Source organism: Procambarus clarkii, chromosome 33, assembly GCF_040958095.1.
Source record: "Procambarus clarkii isolate CNS0578487 chromosome 33, FALCON_Pclarkii_2.0, whole genome shotgun sequence".
Taxonomy (NCBI): Eukaryota; Metazoa; Arthropoda; class Malacostraca; order Decapoda; family Cambaridae; genus Procambarus; species Procambarus clarkii.
Window position 1 is genome coordinate 10009538 of NC_091182.1, and position 24030 is coordinate 10033567.

The window sequence follows — 24030 nt, forward strand, 5'->3', positions numbered from 1 at the left end:
AGTCCTTTTGATGGACATGAGTCTTCGATGGCAGTGATTGCACATGAGATCACTCCGACAGGTTTCAGGCGTTTGACCCCTGTGAATGCATTTAGAGCAGGGCCTTAATATGAGGCTGGGAAGTTGTCCAGACTGATTTTTGCCAGAGCTAAACCGCTGATTCAAGAGTTGAGACCCGTGATGTGTGTGTGCTGCTGATGTTGACATTAATCAGGGCCTTGTTGAGGTTGGTGATGCAGTGCCTGGTTATGGTTATGTTGTGGTTGAGGCCGGTGTTGTTGTTGTTCAGGGCCATGTTGAAGTTGGTGATGCAGTGCCTGGTTATGGTTATGTTTTGGCTGAAGGTGTGGAGGCCGGTGTTGACATTGTTCAGGGCTTTGTTGAGGTTGGTTATGTTGTGGCTGAAGGTGTGGAGGCTGAGAACGCTGGTTAGGGCGGACACGCCTACGCCCACTCCTTCTAGGCATATTCTGGGAGGTAGTGTTTTGATTTGGCCCTTTTACATATATTAAGTGATATATGGTTAGTATTCATAGGTGGGCTTCCTTCTCACTTGCCTCTTTACTATAATATTACAGGAGGGGCGCCCGGCAGTGTCCAGGATAATCTCATACCCCCAACCATCATTCCTCCCCTCTTCCTTCCACCTCTCTTCACATCCCCCACTCTTCCCTTCCCTCTTTACCCTTTCCCTCCCCTCCCCTCCCCTTTCTTACCTTCTTTTCTCTGCCTCCATCTTCCCTGTCTCCCTCGCATCTCACCCAGTCCCACCCTTGTTCCCACCCCATGTCCTTATCATCTCCCTCCTCACACTTGTCCTTACTTCACTCCCTTCTTTCCCGCTCTCCTCCGTCTGGCCTCCAATCTCCACCAGACAGCTATTTACATTCACATCAATATGTAAAGGGGAATTAGGCAGTGGTCTTTGTCTTTTACCTCCCCTTCCCCCTTCCCTCCTCTTCTTCCCCCCCCCCTTTCCCTCCCTCCCTCCCGCCCCTCCTCCTGCCCACCTCCCCTTTTATTATTAGTCCCTTGTCCCCAATCTCCCCTCATCTATCTCATGTCCCCCCATCTGTTTAACTAACATTTTCCTGGGTCACAATTTTTACGATAAACTCTACGGAAAACACGTCCACGATTTCATTATAAAATTCAAACGTATTACCTGAGGGGTTTAAATAATGATATTTAATAAAAAATAACTTAATCTATCCCCGACCATCCTACATCCAGCCCATACCCCAAACTATTCCCACTGCAAAGTGGGGCGAGGATAACCCAAGTGTCTGGCCTCCAACTTTGGTCAGACACACAGATATCAGACTCACAAACTGATATTTCCTCTCATAGTATAGATGTATGCATATGTTATCAGCCTACATTGTGGTGATTCCGAGGATCAACGTCCCCGCGATCCTGTCCCTGACCAGGCCTCTGGGTTATGAATAAAATATTATTTTGATTATTATTTTGATTATTATTATTTGTACTATTTTGATTCATTTTTGATTAATTGATTGATTATTTTGATTTTGACTATTTTGAACAAATAAACTATACGCACGAAATGAATGGTATGGTAAACAACACAGCTCAATTCCAACGCAGTTCACGCAAAATAAATAAATCAAAATGGAAAATAATCAAAATCTATGAAAATTCAATTTATAATGCAATCACAAACATTGAAATGGAATTGTAACATATTTATTATAGCATGTGTGTTGCTCTTACATGCAACAGATGGCACTGTTTTTCAAGAAATATCATAGTTTTACCTGTCACAGGAGTGGCATCTATACCTACGAAATGAACGGTATGGCAAACAACACACCTCAATTCCAACACAAACATAAACAAATTCACACAAATGTCACACAAACTAATTCAATAAAAAATAAAATATATCGAAATCTATGAAAATTAAATTTATCAGTGCAATCGGAAACAATGAAATGGAATTCGTGACATATTTAGTATAGCGTGCATGTTGCTATTATGTGCAACAGATAGCGCTGTTTTTAAAAAACGCATGTTTTTACCTGTCACAGGGGTGGCATCTATATAGTAGGTATATAAAAAGACGTGCCTACTTGAATGCAACGTTGTGTCAAAATTTCAAAGCAATCAGCGAAGAACTTTCGGAGATTTCAGTGTGTGTTGCTCTTACGTCCAACTGATGGCGCTGTTTTAAAAAAAAACGTGTTTTTTCCTGTCACAGGTGAGGCATGTATATAGTAGATGTATAAAAAGACGCGCCTATTTGAATGCAACGTTGTGTCAAAATTTTAAAGCAATCGGTAAAGAGGTTTCGAAGATTTCCCTCACATGAAAAACACATGAAAAACATAGTTTTTCAGAAAAAGCATGTTTTTTTTTTTTTTTACCATCACAGACCTGACATCGATAAAGTATGTATATAAAAACCTGCTCGGGTGCGAATGGAACTTTGTGTGAAAATTTCAAATCAATCGGTGAAGAACTTTTGGAGATTAGCGGTTATGCACAAACGAACATTTACATTTTTATTTATATAGATGAGTAGGAGCCATGAGGAGGATTCTATACCCACTAACTTGGTACCCCCAAGCTATCACCATAAAAAAGCCACGCCACAACATGGTCAAGAGCAATGCAACTTATGATACCAGTGAATCCTCTAAGGTTCCTGAGGCTTACAACTGAAGCAAAATTAGCGTTTCAAGCATGATGTATAAAGGATTTTCTCATTATTACATTACGTTAATGTGATTTCATTGTACATTTTCATTATTAGTAATGGTAATGTCTTCTCAGATATAATAACATAGGATAAAAAACCTTGGGAGTTAGGTGGGATGTGAATTGAGCGAGATATCCAGAAACTTTGTTTCATGAGTAGTATGGATATGGGTGACTATGTGCAGGTTGTGCCCTGCTCTTACTGTAGTTTTTGTCTTTGCCATTATGGTATTCGTGTATTCTTCCTGTCATTCTTCCTGTCATTTTTCTGTAATTATGATGTGGCACTCTGGTGCCTCTTCTTGTAAGCTTAACTTTATGTGCCTTGCTTCTGCCTGCTAATCATGTGTATGTATTTTGTATTTTTGTTTGTGTTAACGCTTCCCAGTTCTGTTTGTGTTACTTGCTGTTCTGTTATTGTCATGTTACTGTACTGTTCACGGTTTTGTCTTTATTTGTTCTGGTGGTTCGGCACCCTTGCTTTTATCATTGTATTTATTTGTATTTTTCCATTATATATATAAAAAAAGATGCTCGCTGGCTCGGCGCTCTCACTTTACCAAGTGGGACTTGTAAACAACCCGAGCAAGGACAAGATGCAGTGTGGTTAACAGTTAATTTAATCTAGAATATTTTGGTAATTCTGGAGCCAAAACAGCCAACTGAATTACCTAAACCAATAAAACTATTTCTTCACACCCAAACAATTCCACTTGAGTAGTGAGGAAGCTTATATATAACCAGAGGTACGTCCAAAGCCAAGAACACTCCAAGCTCACCTTCCACTCACCAAAGTATTAGGTTCAATAGAGATATATAGTTTGTTGGCCAATTTATCAATGCCTTAATTTAGACAAAAGTTGGAACGGTTATAAGTGTGATACAACAACAAAATAGGTTGGTGAAGATTGTTGCATTGTTCCACCCTTCCTCATTACCTGATCATACTTACCTATTTGTACCTATTTGGTCGACAGTACCATTATGTAGTGATGGACTAACAGTAAACTAATTTTTGAAATATTAATTTCACAGTCCCCAAAAAGCTAAAATCAAAACATAAAAATTCCCATTCCTAGTACTGCACCTATATGTAGTACATTAGGCCTATAATCGCGAGAATTAGGCCTAGGATTGCTAGCAAAGGTTAGGTTAGGTAAGCTTATACATGAAAGTTATTATTGAAAAAGTTTCCAGTTTGTCAAAATTAATTAATACAAAAAGTGAAATTTCTGGTGGTCCATCACAACATATTGGTAGTGTCGACAAAATAGTTACAAAAAGAACTATTACAATCAGAGGAAAGTCAATATTGTTACCTTAACCATGAACTATGAGTGTGTGTTGACAGTCACAAATCACATTGGTAAAGTGTGGTACAATTTTTATATATATTCATATAAATTTCATACAATTTTCATATTTTTTACGTTAATTAAAAGTCTAGAAAATTTCCGTTTGCAAGAGATGATGTGAGTGGAAGCCAGTGTGGTCAGCACAGCTGGGTACAAGCACTCGGATACCTACTTCAAATCAAGCTAAGTCAGCTATAGCAGATTCCAAACATGTCTTCATCTTAAGCACGGAACATAACGTCATTAATTCGTCTCTTCAACTGGGGGGGCCAAGGTTTGAGGGTTGCGATGGTATAAAGTTTCCAGAACGATAACTGGTGACCATGGTGTACAGTCTGTGATGGTGGAGAGTTACCAGGACGCTAACTGGTGACAATGGTGTACAGACTGGGATGATTTAGAGTTCCCAGGACCCTCAATGGTGACCATGGTGTACAGACTGGGATGGTTTAGAGTTCCCAGCACGCTCACTGGTGACCATGGTGTCCAGCCTGTGATGGTGATGAGATCCCAAGACGCTAACTGGTGAACAAGGTTTACAAACTGTGATAGTGGAGAGTTCCCAGGACTCTAATTGGTTTCTCTTATTGTTTGCTGATGGTGCAAATATTATGAGGAGGATTAAGACAAAGGAAGATAGAATGAGGCTACAAGATGATCTAGACAAACTGAGTGAATGATCAAACAAATGGCTACTAAAGTTCAACCCGAATAAATGTAAGGGAATGAAACTAGGCGGTGAAAACAGGAGAACAGACACGATACCGAATGGGAGATGAAGTCCTTCATGAAACGGACAGAGAAAAAGATCTAGGAGTTGATATCAAGCCAAACCTGTCTCCTGATGCCCACATCAAAAGAATAACATCTGTGGCGAATGCAAGGCTGGCTAACATCAGAACTACCATCAGGAACCTGTTCAAGGAATCATTCAGAACCTTGTATACCGCATCTATAAGACCAATCTTAGAGTATGCGGCCCCAACATGGAGCCCATAACTTGTCAAGCCCAAGACGAAGCTGGAAAAAGTTCAGAGGTATGCCACTAGGATAGTCCCAGACCTAAGAGGAATGACACACAGGAATCACAATAGCGTGATGCATCAAATGAACAAATCCACAAGGGATTTGTGGATTCGTGGAACACCCCCCCCCCATTGTGGATTTGTTCATTTGATGCATCACGCTATTGTGATTTCTGTGTGTAATGAAGTAAGGGCGAAGAGGTAGAACAGCTTGTTGAAAGAGATCGAGTGCATGGGGGAATTGTGAACAACCCTGGTTTGTGTCTCGGAGAGGCTGCAGGATCAAAGTAAGCTCAGTAGAACTTCTGGTTGCAATTCTTTTGGCCATGTTGTAGCTCAGTCGATTAAGGCAGCGTCTGGAATCCTTTCGGACGTAGGTTCGAGCCGTAGTCGAGCCGACAACGAACACCACAACAACAAACACTTCAAGAACGAACACTACAACAACGAACACCACAACAACGAACACCACAACAACGAACATCTCAACAACGAACACTACAACAACGAACACAACAACAACGAACACTACAACAACGAACACCACAACAACGAACACTACAACAACGAACACTACAACAACGAACACTACAACAACGAACACTACAACAACGAACACCACAACAACGAACATCTCAACAACGAATACTACAACAACGAGCACTACAACAACGAACACCACAACAACGAACACTACAACAACGAATACCACAACAATGAACACCACAACAACGAACACTACAACAACGAACTTTACAACAATGAACACTACAACAACGAACACTACAACAACGAACACTACAACAACGAACATTAAAACAATGAACACTACAACAAGGAACACTACAACAACGAACATTACAACAACGAACACTACAATAACTAACATTACAACAATGAACACTACAACAACGAACATTACAACAATGAACACTACAACAACGAACACTAAAACAACGAACATTACAACTACTAACACTACAACAACGAACATTACAACAACTAAAACTACAACAACGAACACTACAACAACGAACATTACAACAACGAACACTACAACAACGTAGTGTACGTAGTGAACACTACAAAAACGTAGTGTACGAAGTGAACACTACAACAACGAACACTACAACAACAAACACTACAACAACGAACATTACAACAATGAACACTACAACATCAACACAACAATAAAGTACGTTACAACAACGAACACTACAACAACTAACGTTACAACAATGAACACTACAACAACATACATTTCAACAATGAACACTGCAAGAACGAACATTACAACAACGAACATTACAACAACGATAACTAAAACAACGAACATTACAACAACGAACACTAAAACAACGAACACTACACCAACGAACATTACAACAATGAACACTACAACAAAAAACCCCACAACAACGAACATTACAACAACGAACATTACAACAACGATAACTAAAACAACGAACATTACAACAACGAACACTACAACAACGAACACTACACCAACGAACATTACAACAATGAACACTACAACAAAAAACCCCACAACAACGAACACCACAATAATGAACACTACAACAACGAAAATCAGAACAACGAACACTACAACAACGAACACTACAAAAACGAACACTACAACAACGAACACCACAACTACGAACATCTCAACAACGAACACTACAACAATGAACACCACAACAACGAGCATCACAACAACGAACACTACAACAACGAACATCACAACAACGAACACCACAACAACGAACATCTCAACAAAGAACATCTCAACAACGAAAGTCTCAACAACGAACATCTCAACTGCGAACACTACAACAATGAACACTACAACAACGAGCACCACAACAACGAACATCTCAACAACGAACACTACAACAACGAACACCACAAGAACGAACATCACAACAACGAACATCTCAACAACGAACAGTACAACAACGAACACTACAACAACGAACACCACAATAATGAACACTACAACAACGAACACCAAAACATCGAACACTACAACAACGAACACTACAACAACGAACACTACCACAACGAACACCACAACAACGAGCACCATAACAACGAAGACTACAACAACGAACATCTCAACAACGAACATCTCAACAACGAACATCTCAACAACGAACACTACAACAATGAACACTACAACAACGAACACCACAAAAACGAAAATCTTAACAACGAACACTACAACAACGAACATCACAATAACGACCATCACAAAAACGAACATCTCAACAACGAACATCTAAACAACGAACACTATAACAACGAACACTAGAACATCGATCACCACAACAACGAACACAACAATAATGAACACTACAACAACGAACACTAGAACAACGAACACCATAACAACGAACACCACAATAATGAACACTACAACAACGAAAATCAGAACAACGAACACTTCAACAACGAACACTACAACAACGAACACTTCAACTACGAACATCTCAACAACAAACACCACAACAACGAGCTTTACAACAACGAGCTTTACAACAACGAACATCTCATCAACGAACCTCTCAACAACGAACACTACAACAACGAACATCACAGCAACGAACACCACAACAATGAACATCTCAACAACGAACATCTTAACAACGAACATCTCAACTACGAACACTACAACAATGAACACTACAACAACGAGCGCCACAACAATTAACATCTCAACAACGAACACTACAACAACAAACACCACAACAACGAACACTACAACAACGAACGCCACAACAATGAACATTACAACAACGAACACCACAACAACGAACACTTCAAGAACGAACACTACAAAAACGAACACCACAACAACGAACATCTCAACAACGAACACTACAACACCGAACACAACAACAACGAACACTACAACAACGAACACCACAACAACGAACACTACAACAACGAACACCACAAAAACAAACACTAAAACAACGAACACTACAACAACGAACACTTCAACAACGAATACGACAACAACGAACACTACAACAACAAACACCACAACAACGAACATCTCAACAACGAGCATCACAACAACGAACACAACAACAACGAACACCACAACAACGAACACTACAACAAGGAATACCACAACAATGAACACCACAACAAAGAACACTACAAAAACGAACACTACAACAACGAACACTACAACAACAAACATTACAACAATGAACACTACAACAACGAACACTACAACAACGAACACTACAACAACGAACATTACAATAATGAACACTACAACATCAACACTACAATAAAGTACGTTACAACAACGAACACTACAACAACTAACGTTACAACAATGAACACTACAACAACGTACATTACAACAATGAACACTGCAAGAACGAACATTACAACAACGAACATTACAACAACGATAACTAAAACAACGAACATTACAACAACGAACAACTGCAACAACGAACACTACAACAACGAACACTACAACTACGAACATCTCAACAACAAACACCACAACAACGAGCTTTACAACAACGAACATCTCAACAACGAACATCTCAACAACGAACCTCTCAACAACGAACACTACAACAACGAACACCACAACAACGAACATCACAACAACGAAGACCACAACAACGAACATCTCAACAAAGAACACTACAACAACGAGCACCACAACAACGAACATCTCAACAACGAACACTACAACAACAAACACCATAACAACGAACACTACAACAACGAACACCACAACAATGAACATTACAACAACGAACACCACAACAACAAACACTTCAAGAACGAACACTACAACAACGAACACTACAACAACGAACACAACAACAACGAACACTACAACAACGAACACCACAACAACGAACACTACAACAACGAACACCACAAAAAAAAACACTAAAACAACGAACACTACAACAACGAACACTTCAACAACGAATACTACAACAACGAACACTACAACAATGAACACCACAACAACGAACATCTCAACAACGAGCATCACAACAACGAACACAACAACAACGAACACCTCAACAACGAACACTACAACAACGAATACCACAACAATGAACACCATAACAACGAACACTACAAAAACGAACACTACAACAACGAACACTACAACAACGAACATTAAAACAATGAACACTACAACAACGAACACTACAACAACGAACTTTACAACAACGAACACTACAATAACTAACATTACAACAATGAACACTACAACAACGAACATTACAACAATGAACACTACAACAACGAACACTAAAACAACGAACATTACAACTACTAACACTACAACAACGAACATTACAACAACTAAAACTACAACAACGAACACTACAACAACGAACATTACAACAACGAACACTACAACAACGTAGTGTACGTAGTGAACACTACAAAAACGTAGTGTACGTAGTGAACACTACAACAACGAGCACTACAACAACAAACACTACAAAAACGAACATTACAATAATGAACACTACAACATCAACACTACAATAAAGTACGTTACAACAACGAACACTACAACAACTACTTTACAACAATGAACACTACAACAACGTACATTACAACAATGAACACTGCAAGAACGAACATTACAACAACGAACATTACAACGACGATAACTAAAACAACGAACATTACAACAACGAACACTACAACAACGAACACTACAACAACGAACATTACAACAATGAACACTACAACAACAAACACCACAACAACGAACACCACAATAATGAACACTACAACAACGAAAATCAGAACAACGAACACTACAACAACGAACACTACAAAAACGAACACTACAACACCGAACACCACAACTACGAACATCTCAACAACAAACACCACATCAACGAACTTACCAACAACGAACAACTCAACAAGGAAGATCTCAACAACGAACCTCTCAACAACGAATACTAAAACAACGAACACCACAACAACGAGCATCACAACAACGAACACTACAACAACGAACATCTCAACAACGAACGTCTCAACAACGAACATCTCAACTACGAACACTACAACAACAAACACCACAACAACGAACACTACAACAACGAACGCCACAACAATGAACATTACAACAACGAACACCACAACAACGAACACTTCAAGAACGAACACTACAAAAACGAACACCACAACAACGAACATCTCAACAACGAACACTACAACACCGAACACAACAACAACGAACACTACAACAACGAACACCACAACAACGAACACTACAACAACGAACACCACAAAAACAAACACTAAAACAACGAACACAACAACAACGAACACTTCAACAACGAATACGACAACAACGAACACTACAACAACAAACACCACAACAACGAACATCTCAACAACGAGCATCACAACAACGAACACAACAACAACGAACACCACAACAACGAACACTACAACAAGGAATACCACAACAATGAACACCACAACAAAGAACACTACAAAAACGAACACTACAACAACGAACACTACAACAACAAACATTACAACAATGAACACTACAACAACGAACACTACAACAACGAACACTACAACAACGAACATTACAATAATGAACACTACAACATCAACACTACAATAAAGTACGTTACAACAACGAACACTACAACAACTAACGTTACAACAATGAACACTACAACAACGTACATTACAACAATGAACACTGCAAGAACGAACATTACAACAACGAACATTACAACAACGATAACTAAAACAACGAACATTACAACAACGAACAACTGCAACAACGAACACTACAACAACGAACACTACAACTACGAACATCTCAACAACAAACACCACAACAACGAGCTTTACAACAACGAACATCTCAACAACGAACATCTCAACAACGAACCTCTCAACAACGAACACTACAACAACGAACACCACAACAACGAACATCACAACAACGAAGACCACAACAACGAACATCTCAACAAAGAACACTACAACAACGAGCACCACAACAACGAACATCTCAACAACGAACACTACAACAACAAACACCATAACAACGAACACTACAACAACGAACACCACAACAATGAACATTACAACAACGAACACCACAACAACAAACACTTCAAGAACGAACACTACAACAACGAACACTACAACAACGAACACAACAACAACGAACACTACAACAACGAACACCACAACAACGAACACTACAACAACGAACACCACAAAAAAAAACACTAAAACAACGAACACTACAACAACGAACACTTCAACAACGAATACTACAACAACGAACACTACAACAATGAACACCACAACAACGAACATCTCAACAACGAGCATCACAACAACGAACACAACAACAACGAACACCTCAACAACGAACACTACAACAACGAATACCACAACAATGAACACCATAACAACGAACACTACAAAAACGAACACTACAACAACGAACACTACAACAACGAACATTAAAACAATGAACACTACAACAACGAACACTACAACAACGAACTTTACAACAACGAACACTACAATAACTAACATTACAACAATGAACACTACAACAACGAACATTACAACAATGAACACTACAACAACGAACACTAAAACAACGAACATTACAACTACTAACACTACAACAACGAACATTACAACAACTAAAACTACAACAACGAACACTACAACAACGAACATTACAACAACGAACACTACAACAACGTAGTGTACGTAGTGAACACTACAAAAACGTAGTGTACGTAGTGAACACTACAACAACGAGCACTACAACAACAAACACTACAAAAACGAACATTACAATAATGAACACTACAACATCAACACTACAATAAAGTACGTTACAACAACGAACACTACAACAACTACTTTACAACAATGAACACTACAACAACGTACATTACAACAATGAACACTGCAAGAACGAACATTACAACAACGAACATTACAACGACGATAACTAAAACAACGAACATTACAACAACGAACACTACAACAACGAACACTACAACAACGAACATTACAACAATGAACACTACAACAACAAACACCACAACAACGAACACCACAATAATGAACACTACAACAACGAAAATCAGAACAACGAACACTACAACAACGAACACTACAAAAACGAACACTACAACACCGAACACCACAACTACGAACATCTCAACAACAAACACCACATCAACGAACTTACCAACAACGAACAACTCAACAAGGAAGATCTCAACAACGAACCTCTCAACAACGAATACTAAAACAACGAACACCACAACAACGAGCATCACAACAACGAACACTACAACAACGAACATCTCAACAACGAACGTCTCAACAACGAACATCTCAACTACGAACACTACAACAATGAACACTATAACAACGAGCACCACAACAACGAACATCTCAACAACGAACACTACAACAACGAACACCACAAGAACGAACATCACAACAACGAACATCTCAACAACGAACATCTCAACAACGAACAGTACAACAACGAACACTACAACAACGAACACCACAATAATGAACACCAAAACATCGAACACTACAACAACGAACATTACAACAACGAACACTACCACAACGAACACCACAACAACGAACACTACAACAACGAACATCTCAACAACGAACAGTACAACAACGAACACTACAACAACGAAAATAGAACTACGAACACTACAACAACGAACACTACGACAACGAACACTACAACAACGAACACTACAACAACGAACATCTCAACAACGAACATCTCAACAACGAACACTACAACAATGACTCACAACAACGAACATCTCAACAACGAACATCTCAACAACGAACACTACAACAACGAACACTACAACAACAAACACTACAACAACGAACACCAAAACATCGAAAACTACAACAACGAACATTACAACAACGAACACTACCACAACGAACACCACAACAACGAACACTACAACAACAAACACTACAACAACGAACATCTCAACAACGAACACTACAACAATGAACACTACAACAACGAACACCACAAAAACGAACATCTCAACAACGAACCCTACAACAACGAACATCACAACAACGACCATCACAAAAACGAACATCTCAATAAAGAACATCTAAACAACGAACACTATAACAACGAACACTAAAACATCGATCACCACAACAACGAACACAACAATAATGAACACTACAACAACGATCACTAGAACAACGAACACCATAACAACGAACACCACAATAATGAACACTACAACAACGAAAATCAGAACAACGAACACTTCAACAACGAACACTACAAAAACGAACACTAAAACTACGAATATCTCAACAACAAACACCACAACAACGAGCTTTACAACAACGAACATCTCAACAACGAAGATCTCATCAACGAACCTCTCAACAACGAACACTACAACAACGAACACCACAACAATGAACATCACAACAACGAAGACCACAACAACGAACATCTCAACAAGGAACATCTCAACAACGAACATCTCAACTACGAACACTACAACAATGAACACTACAACAACGAGCACCACAACAACGAACATCTCAACAACGAACACTACAACAACAAACACCACAACAACGAACACTACAACAACGAACACCACAACAATGAACATTACAACAACGAACACCACAACCACGAACACTTCAAGAACGAACACTACAACAACGAACACCACAACAACGAACACCACAACAACGAACATCTCAACAACGAACACTACAACAACGAACACAACAACAACAAACACTACAACAACGAACACCACAACAACGAACACTACAACAACGAACACCACAAAAACAAACACTAAAACAACGAACACTACAACAACGAACACTTCAACAACGAATACTACAACAACGAACACTACAACAACAAACACCACAACAATGAACATCTCAACAACGAGCATCACAACAACGAACACAACAACAACGAACACCACAACAATGAACATTACAACAACGAACACCACAACCACGAACACTTCAAGAACGAACACTACAACAACGAACACCACAACAACGAACACCACAACAACGAACATCTCAACAACGAACACTACAACAACGAACACAACAACAACAAACACTACAACAACGAACACCACAACAACGAACACTACAACAACGAACACCACAAAAACAAACACTAAAACAACGAACACTACAACAACGAACACTTCAACAACGAATACTACAACAACGAACACTACAACAACAAACACCACAACAATGAACATCTCAACAACGAGCATCACAACAACGAACACAACAACAACGAACACCACAACAACGAACACTACAACAACTAATACCACAACAATGAACACCACAACAATGAACACTACAAAAACGAACACTATAACAACGAACACTACAACAACGAACATTACAACAATGAACACTACAACAACGAACACTACAACAACGAACACTACAACAACGAACATTACAACAATGAACACTACAACAACGAACACTACAACAACGAACATTACAACAACGAACACTACAATAACTAACATTACAACAATGAACACTACAACAACGAACATTACAACAATGAACACTACAACAACGAACACTAAAACAACGAACATTACAACTACTAACACTACAACAACGAACATTATAACAACGAAAACTACAACAACGAACTCTACAACAACGAACATTACAACAACGAACACTACAACAACGTAGTGTACGTAGTGAACACTACAAAAACGTAGTGTACGTAGTGAACACTACAAAAACGTAGTGTACGTAGTAAACACTACAACAACATACACTACAACAACGAACACTACAACAACGAACATTACAATAATGAACACTACAACATCAACACTATAATAAAGTACGTTACAACAACGAACACTACAACAACTAACGTTACAACAATGAACACTACAACAACGTACATTACAACAATGAACACTGCAAGAACGAACATTACAACAACGAACATTACAACAACGATAACTAAAACAACGAACATTACAACAACGAACACTACAACAAAGAACACTACAACAACGAACACTACAACTACGAACATCTCAACAACAAATACCACAACAGCGAGCTTTACAACAACAAACATCTCAACAACGAACCTCTCAACAACGAACACTACAACAACGAACACCACAACAACGAACATCACAACAACGAAGACCACAACAACGAACATCTCAACAAAGAACATCTCAACAACGAACATCTCAACTACGAACACTACAACAATGAACACTACAACAACGAGCACCACAACAACGAACATCTCAACAACGAACACTACAACAACAAACACCATAATAACGAACTCTACAACAACGAACACCACAACAATGAACATTACAACAACGAACACCACAACAACAAACACTTCAAGAACGAACACTACAACAACGAACACTACAACAACGAACACCACAACAACGAACATCTCAACAACGAACACTAACATCTCAACAACGAACACTACAACAACGAACACAACAACAACGAACACTACAACAACGAACACCACAACAACGAACACTACAACAACGAACACCACAAAAACAAACACTAAAACAACGAATACTACAACAACGAACACTTCAACAACGAATACTACAACAACGAACATCTCAACAACGAACACTAACATCTCAACAACGAACACTACAACAACGAACACCACAACAACGAACATCTCAACAACGAGCATCACAACAACGAACACAACAACAACGAACACCACAACAACGAACACTACAACAACGAATACCACAACAATGAACACCACAACAACGAACACTACAAAAACGAATACAACAACAACGAACACTACAACAACGAACATTACAACAATGAACACTACAACAACGAACACTATAACAACGAACATTAAAACAATGAACACTACAACAACGAACACTACAACAACGAACATTACAACAACGAACAGAACAATAACTAACATTACAACAATGAACACTACAACAACGAACATTACAACAATGAACACTACAACAACGAACACTAAAACAACGAACATTACAACTACTTACACTACAACAACGAACATTACAACAACTAAAACTACAACAACGAACACTACAACAACGAACATTACAACAACGAACACTACAACAACGTAGTGTACGTAGTGAACACTACAAAAACGTAGTGTACGTAGTGAACACTACAACAACGAACACTACAACAACAAACACTACAACAACGAACATTACAATAATGAACACTACAACATCAACACTACAATAAAGTACGTTACAACAACGAACACTACAACAACTAACGTTACAACAATGAACACTACAACAACGTACATTACAACAATTAACAATGCAAGAACGAACACTACAACAACGAACACTACCACAACGAACACCACAACAACGAACACTACAACAACGAACACTACAACAACGAACATCTCAACAACGATCATCTCAACAACGAACATCTCAACAACGAACACTACAACAATGAACACTACAACAACGAACACCACAAAAACGAACATCTCAACAACGAATACTACAACAACGAACATCACAACAACGACCATCACTAAAACTAACATCTCAACAACGAACATCTAAACAACGAACACTATAACAACGAACACTAGAACATCGATCACCACAACAACGAACACAACAATAATGAACATTACAACAACGAACACTAGAACAACGAACACCATAACAACGAACACCACAATAATGAACACTACAACAACGAAAATCAGAACAACGAACACTTCAACAACGAACACTACAACAACGAACACTACAACTACGAACATCTCAACAACAAACACCACAACAACGAGCTTTACAACAACGAACATCTCAACAACGAACATCTCATCAACGAACCTCTCAACAACGAACACTACAACAACGAACACCACAACAATGAACATCACAACAACGAAGACCACAACAACGAACATCTCAACAACGAACATCTCAACAACGAACATCTCAACTACGAACACCACAACAATGAACACTACAACAACGAGCACCACAACAACGAACATCTCAACAACGAACACTACAACAACAAACACCACAACAACGAACACTACAACAACGAACACCACAACAATGAACATTACAACAACGAACACCACAACAACGAACACTTCAAGAACGAACACTACAACAACGAACACCACAACAACGAACACCACAACAACGAACATCTCAACAACGAACACTACAACAACGAACACAACAACAACGAACACTACAACAACGAACACCACAACAACGAACACTACAACAACGAACACCACAAAAACAAACACTAAAACAACGAACACTACAACAACGAACACTTCAACAACGAATACTACAACAACGAACACCACAACAACGAACACTACAACAACTAATACCACAACAATGAACACCACAACAACGAATACTGCAAAAACGAACACTACAACAACGAACACTACAACAACGAACATTACAACAATGAACACTACAACAACGAACACTACAACAACGAACACTACAACAACGAACATTACAACCATGAACACTACAACAACGAACACTACAACAACGAACATTACAACAACGAACACTACAATAACTAACATTACAACAATGAACACTACAACAACGAACATTACAACAATGAACACTACAACAACGAACACTACAACAACGAACATTACAACAACGAACACTACAACAACGTAGTGTACGTAGTGAACACTACAAAAACGTAGTGTACGTAGTGAACACTACAACAACATACACTACAACAACGAACACTACAACAACAAACACTACAAAAACGAACATTACAATAATGAACACTACAACATCAACACTACAATAAAGTACGTTACAACAACGAACACTACAACAACTGACATTACAACAATGAACACTACAACAACGTACATTACAAGAATGAACACTGCAAGAACAAACATTACAACAACGAACATTACAACAACGATAACTAAAAGAACAAACATTACAATAACGAACACTACAACAACGAACACTACAACAACGAACATTACAACAATTAACACTACAACAACAAACACCACAACAACGAACACCACAATAATGAACACTACAACAACGAAAATCAGAACAACGAACACTACAACAACGAACACTACAAAAACGAACACTACTACAACGAACACCACAACTACGAACATCTCAACAACAAACACCACATCAACGAACTTACCAACAACGAACATCTCAGCAAGGAACATCTCAACAACGAACCTCTCAACAACGAATACTACAACAACGAATACCACAACAACGAGCATCACAACAACGAACACTACAACAACGAACATCACAACAACGAACACCACAACAACGAACATCTCAACAACGACTATCTCAACAACGAACGTCTCAACAACGAACATCTCATCTACGAACACTATAACAATGAACACTACAACAACGAGAACCACAACAACGAACATCACAACAACGAACATCTCAACAACGAACATCTCAACAACGAACAGTACAACAACGAACACTACAACAACGAACACCACAATAATGAACACTACAACAACGAAAATCAGAACTACGAACACTACAACAACGACCATCACAACAACGAACCTCTCAACAACGAACACTTCAACAACGAACACTACAACAACGAACACCAAAACATCGAACACTACAACAACGAACACTACAACAACGAACACTACCACAACGAACACCACAACAACGAACACTACAACAACGACCATCACAACAACGAACATCTAAACAAAGAACACTATAACAGCGAACACTAGAACATCGATCACCACAATAACGGACACAACAATAATGAACACTACAACAACGAACACTAGAACAACGAACACCATAACAACGAACACACCAATAATGAACACTACAACAACGAAAATCAGAACAACGAACACTTCAACAACGAACACTACAACAACGAACACTACAACTACGAACATCTCAACAACAAACACCACAACAACGAGCTATACAACAACGAACATCTCAACAACGAACATCTCATCAACGAACCTCTCAACAACGAACACTACAACAACGAACACTACAACAACGAACACCACAACAACGAACACCACAACAACGAACATCTCAACAACGAACACTACAACAACGAACACAATAACAACGAACACTACAACAACGAACACCACAACAACGAACACTACAACAACGAACACCACAACAACGAACACTTCAACAACGAATACTACAACAACGAACACTACAACAACAAACACCACAACAACGAACATCTCAACAACGAGCATCACAACAACGAACACAACAACAATGAACACCACAACAACGAACACTACAACAACTAATACCACAACAATGAACACCACAACAACGAATACTACAAAAACGAACACTACAACAACGAACACTACAACAACGAACGTTACAACAATGAAGACTACAACAACGAACACTACAATAACGAACATTACAACAACGAACACTACAATAACTAACATTACAACAATGAACACTACAACAACGAACATTACAACAATGAAGACTATAACAACGAACACTAAAACAACGAACATTACAACTACTAACACTACAACAACGAACATTACAACAACGAAATCTACAACAACGAACACTACAACAACGAACATTACAACAACGAACACTACAACAACGTATTGTACGTAGTGAACACTACAAAAACGTAGTGTACATAGTGAACACTACAAAAACGTAGTGTACGTAGTGAACACTACAACAACATACACTATAACAACGAACACTACAACAACAAACACTACAACAACGAACATTACAATAATGAACACTACAACATCAACACTACAATAAAGTACGTTACAACAACGAACACTACAACAACTAACGTTACAACAGTGAACACTACAACAACGTACATTACAACAATGAACACTGCAAGAACAAACATTACAACAACGAACATTACAACAACGATAACTAAAAGAACGAACATTACAACAACGAACACTACAACAACGATCACTACAACAACGAACATTACAACAATGAACACTACAACAACAAACACCACAACAACGAACACCACAATAATGAACACTACAACAACGAAAATCAGAACAACGAACACTACAACAACGAACACTACAAAAACGAACACTACTACAACGAACACCACAACTACGAACATCTCAACAACAAACACCACATCAACGAACTTACCAACAACGAACATCTCAACAAAGAACATCTCAACAACGAACCTCTCAACAACGAATACTACAACAACGAATACCACAACAACGAGCATCACAACAACGGACACTACAACAACGAACATCACAACAACGAACACCACAACAACGAACATCTCAACAACGAACATCTCAACAACGAACGTCTCAACAACGAACATCTCAACTACGAACACTATAACAATGAACACTACAACAACGAGCACCACAACAACGAACATCACAACAACGAACATCTCAACAACGAACATCTCAACAACGAACAGTACAACAACGAACACTACAACAACGAACACCACAATAATGAACATTACAACAACGAAAATCAGAACTACGAACACTACAACAACGACCATCACAACAACGAACATCTCAACAACGAACACTACAACAACGAACACTACAACAACGAACATTACAACAACGAACACCAAAACATCGAACACTACAACAACGAACACTACAACAACGAACACTACCACAACGAACACCACAACAACGAACACTACAACAACGAACACTACAACAACGAACATCTCAACAAACGAACATCTCAACAACGAACATCTCAACAACGAACACTACAACAATGAACACTACAACAACGAGCACCACAACAACGAACATCTCAACAACGAACACTACAACAACGAACACCACAAGAACGAACATCACAACAACGAACATCTCAACAACGAACATCTCAACAACGAACAGTACAACAACGAACACTACAACAACGAACACCACAATAATGAACACTACAACAACGAAAATCAGAACTACGAACACTACAACAACGAACACTACGACAACGAACACTACAACTACGAATACCTTAACAACAAACACCACAACAACGAACTTTACAACAACGAACACCACAACAGCGAACAATACAACAACGAACACCACAACAACGAACTCCACAACAACGAACTTTACAACAACGAACACCTCAACAACGAACATTACAACAACGAACATCACAAAAATCACCATTACAAGAACGAACACCACAACAAAGAACACTGCAATAATTAACACTACAAGAACGCACAATACAACATTGAACACTACAACAACGAACAAAACCACAATGAACACTTCAACAACGAACACTACAACAACGAACACCAAAACAACGAACACCACAACAACGAACACTACAACAACGAACACTACAACAGCGAACACCATAACAACGAACGCTACAACAACGAACACCACAACAACGAACGCTACAACAACGAACACTACAACAGCGAACGTTATAAGAACGAACGCCACAACAACGGCCATTACAACAAGGAACACTACAAAAAACGAACACCACAATAACGAACACCACAACAACGAACACCACAACGAACACCACAACAACGAACATCTCAACAACGAACACTACAACAACGAACACAACAACAACGAACACTACAACAACGAACACTACAACAACGAACACTTCAACAACGACCACCACAACAACGAACATCTCAACAACAAACATCTCAACAACGAACACAACAACAACGAACACAACAAAAACGAACACTACAACAACGAACATCTCAACTACAAACACTACAACAACGAACACAACAACAACGAACACTACAACGACGAACACTACAACAACGAACATCTCAACAACGAATACTTCAACAACGAATACGACAACAACGAACATTACAACAACGACCACCACAACAACGAACATCTCAACAACAAACATCTCAACAACGAACACTACAACAATGAACACTACAACAACGAACACCACAACAACGAACATCTCAACAACGAACACGACAACAACGAACATCACAACAACGAACACTACAACAACGAACACTACAACAACATCGAACACTACAAGAACGAACACTACCACAACAAACACCACAACAACGAACACAACAACAACGAACACTACAACAACGAACACTACAACAACGAACATCACAACAACAAACATCTCAACAACGAACATCTCAACAACGAACACTACAACCACGAACACTACAACAACGAACACTACAACAACGAACACCAAAACATCGAACACTACAACAACGAACACTACAACAACGAACACTACCACAACGAACACCACAACAACGTACACACTGAACATCGAACACTATAACAACGAACACTAGAACATCGAACACCACAACAACGAACACAACAATAATGAACACTACAACAACGAACACTAGAACAACGAACACCACAACAACGAACACCACAATAATGAACACTACAACAACGAAAATCAGAACAACGAACACTTCAACAACGAACACTACAACAACGAACACTACAACTACGAACATATCAACAACAAACACCACAACAACGAGCTTTACAACAACGAACATCTCAACAACGAACCTCTCAACAACGAACACTACAACAACGAACACCACAACAACGAACATCACAACAACGAAGACCACAACAACGAACATCTCAACAACGAACATCTCAACAATGAACATCTCAACTACGAACACTACAACAATGAACACTACAACAACGAACATCACAACAACGACCATCACAAACACGAACATCTCAACAACGAACATCTCAACATCGAACACTATAACAACGAACACTAGAACATCGAACACCACAACAACGAACACCACAATAATGAACACTACAACAACGAAAATCAGAACAACGAACACTTCAACAACGAACACTACAACAACGAACACTACAACTACGAACATATCAACAACAAACACCACAACAAAGAGCTTTACAACAACGAACATCTCAACAACGAACATCTCAACAACAGACCTCTCAACAACGAACACTACAACAACGAACACTACAACAACGAACACCAAAACATCGAACACTACAACAACGAACACTACAACAACGAACACTACAACATCGAACACTATAACAACGAACACTAGAACATCGAACACCACAACAACGAACACAACAATAATGAACACTACAACAACGAACACTAGAACAACGAACACCACAACAACGAACACCACAATAATGAACACTACAACAACGAAAATCAGAACAACGAACACTTCAACAACGAACACTACAACAACGAACACTACAACTACGAACATATCAACAACAAACACCACAACAACGAGCTTTACAACAACGAACATCTCAACAACGAACATCTCAACAACAGACCTCTCAACAACGAACACTACAACAATGAACACCACAACAACGAACATCACAACAACGAAGACCACAACAACGAACATCTCAACAACGAACATCTCAACACCGAACCTCTCAACAACGAACACTACAACAATGAACACCACAACAACGAACATCACAACAACGAAGACCACAACAACGAACATCACAACAACGACCATCACAAAAACGAACATCTCAACAACGAACATCTCAACATCGAACACTATAACAACGAACACTAGAACGTCGAACACCACAACAACGAACACAACAATAATGAACACTACAACAACGAACACAAGAACAA